The sequence below is a fragment of the Malurus melanocephalus genome, unplaced genomic scaffold, assembly GCF_030028575.1.
Source record: "Malurus melanocephalus ecotype Western Australia unplaced genomic scaffold, MMel_1.1 scaffold_111, whole genome shotgun sequence".
Lineage (NCBI taxonomy): Eukaryota > Metazoa > Chordata > Aves > Passeriformes > Maluridae > Malurus > Malurus melanocephalus.
Genome location: NW_026623343.1, coordinates 241,073 through 244,016, shown reverse-complemented (window position 1 = coordinate 244,016; position 2,944 = coordinate 241,073).

The window sequence follows — 2,944 nt, the reverse complement described above, 5'->3', positions numbered from 1 at the left end:
AGTAGGATTTAGTTCAGCACTAAAATGCCCAAATTTAGACAATTTCATACAAGCTAAATGTCCTCCCATCATAATCAATAGCAATCACACTCAGTGGAGCCGGAGAGCAGTTCATCACAACCTAGATGAGACTCACAGGGCTCGGCTCAATCACTCAGGCAGACATTCATCTCTAGCCAGCTCCAGAGTATCCTGCTGCTTCTCTAGCCAGCTCCAGAGTATCCTGCTGCTTCTCAGCTGCCATTCCAGAAGGACATATTTCCCTCTCTGTTTCAAAATATCTGTTAGTCCCACACAGGGGTTTACCTGGTCTCTCTCACCTAGGATGGCACTAGGACTCTACACACTGGTGACTGAATCATGGCTGGAAAGTGGGATACATTTGCCTTACTGTCATCTCCACAGTCAGGTGCTCCAGGATGTCCAAGACATCTACATTTGGCAGGCAGGTATGACGAGGGACTTCGAGGATGCCAAGACCTTTCTTGAATGACAGCTACAGGCCAAGTTCACAACACCTAAAGTCATCAAGGACACCTCTGTTTAGATGGCTGAAGCCAGGCTCCACTAGCTTGTTAGGCCTGCTGAGTGTTTTAGCCAGACCTCAATCGACTAAGCAGCAAAGGCCCATATTTCAGAGATACCGGAAAGCAAAGATCTTAACCTGCAACTGAATCCCACTCAGTGGAGCTCCCAATCACTTTGTTGTTGCATAGGTGGCCTTAGAAAGCATTGGCCCAAAGCTCAAGAATTTTATTATGTGAAATCCAAAGATATAGACCTTCTTTGTGATATCCATTAAAAATTTAATTCTAATGCATGGTTTAACATTGTGCCACTTAGCTCATCTTAAATAAGCTAAGCTGGGAGGTTACTTCACAACAATGGAATTACTTTTTCAACATTAAATCAGAAGAAAAAAAGAGAACTCCCACCCCCAGTCTCATGCACTGAACCAAATTAATAAAACAAACAAAAAATTTTTAGTTTCAGTCATGTTGCTTACTTGACTTTAGGTCAGAAATATGTTAGCAACTCTGTGAATCCATGTCTGCATGAGAGTAACTTACTGTCGTGAGTAGCTCCACTAAAATCAGTTTGCATGAAAAGTTCCACTGAATTCAAATGACAGCTGAATTACTGCCTGTGCAGTGCAAGTATTTATTTTTAATATACTGTACATGTACTCTGGTCTCAGTTTAGCATGTTCATCCTGAGAGGATCTAATTTAATTATTCTCTTTTATATTTATGGCACATTCTCTGGCAGTGTTATCTTCCAAATACTCTAACATTGCCAGAATTATGCCCGTCTGTGTCAGGAATGAATCAGAAGCCATGTTAAGACTTGTAATGTCAGCTTAAAAATTCATGTTATCCACTATTTGAATACTCAAAGAAAGTCTCAGGGCACTTTTTCTTTAATTAAATTACATTCTTTTAAGGYTCCTCAATAGAAGAAAGTTTCAAGGCAGAGGAAACAGGGCCAGACTTGTCAAGCCAAAACAATCATTATTCTGAATCTTAAACAGAGTCATTCCCCAATTCCTTTCTAAATTCCTAAATTTTTGCAGAAATACTCTCATTTTAAACCAAAATGACTTATCCAAATTTATCCTTACTATAATGGCAATGAAGTCATAAAATCAGTTCTAATTTTCAATCATTTTGGCCAATTAAGCCAAACATTCATTGATTTTGTTGACTCATAGTGTAAAGATTGAAGGCCCCACATAATGGATGGATTCCAATCTCATTTAACAAAGCTTGCAAAAGTTTTGTGATTTTATTTCTATTTATTCACCAGATAGATAGGACTAAACTAACTCCGGAATCTGCATATTTTACTTATGAATTTAAATAGCTCCAGCTTCAATATAGTATCTGAGCCCCTTTTTGTATTTAAAAATAGAAAAGAAAAAAAAAATAAAAACCAGTATCAGGCTGTTTCYTTTTTCCCTTTCCATCTGAAGGGGAAAAGAAAGATATTTTTGGGAAGGGGAGGTTGTTTATTTGCTTGTTTATGTTTGTGTGTGATTGAGTAAGTGTCGAGTGCGTATGTTTGGAATTGGCAGGCAGCTCCTTATCTGTGCTGGCAGATATGTCCATGATCTAAAAACAGCCTTTTAGAACCGGCTGCTTGTCTCACTACATACCAAGAAACAATTTCAGCAACTGCCCCAGAGCTGAGTCCTTCTGAGGCCTCAATGCTCATTTACTGTTCTGAACAGCAATGGGAGTATCTCACCCACAGATTCTGATCCTTGTCCGGTCCATCTTCCCCAGCAGGGCAAGATGTTACCTACGGCACCTACACGATCATTGTCAGCAGAGTACTAAGCAGACAAACAGCCAGACTCCTTCCACAGCATAGCTGCACACACCTTGCCCATTAAATGTGTGGCTGTCCATCTTACCTAGCTCTAGACAGCTGCAACTAAGATGATCACTTCAGGTGTCCTCTACAGGCAAGCATCACTTTCGGCACAGTCCATCTCACCTACTTTTGGATGACTACCTCAACGTGCAAGGAACTGTGCCCTAAAAGCACAATTAATTTCGTTGTTTGTTTGTTGGTTTGGTTTGTTCACTGACTAAGAGAGGGTCTGGAATAAATAGTTTGACCATTTTAATCTTAATACTACAGTAAATTAGATCATAAACCACAGAATCACAGAATGACTGAGGTTGGAAGGGACCTCTGGATGGCAAACTTCCCTGCTCAAGCAGGACTACATGGACCTGATTGCCCAGGATCATGTCCAGGTGGCTTTTGAACATCTCCAAAGCTGGAAACTCCAGAACCTCCTTGTGCAACACCTGCCAGTGTTTGCTCACCTTCACAGTAAAAAGTGTTTCCTGATGTTCAGAGTGRCCCTCCTGTGTTTCAGTTTGTGTCCACTCTGGGCACAAACCGTCTCTGGTCCTGTCAATGGTCATCACTG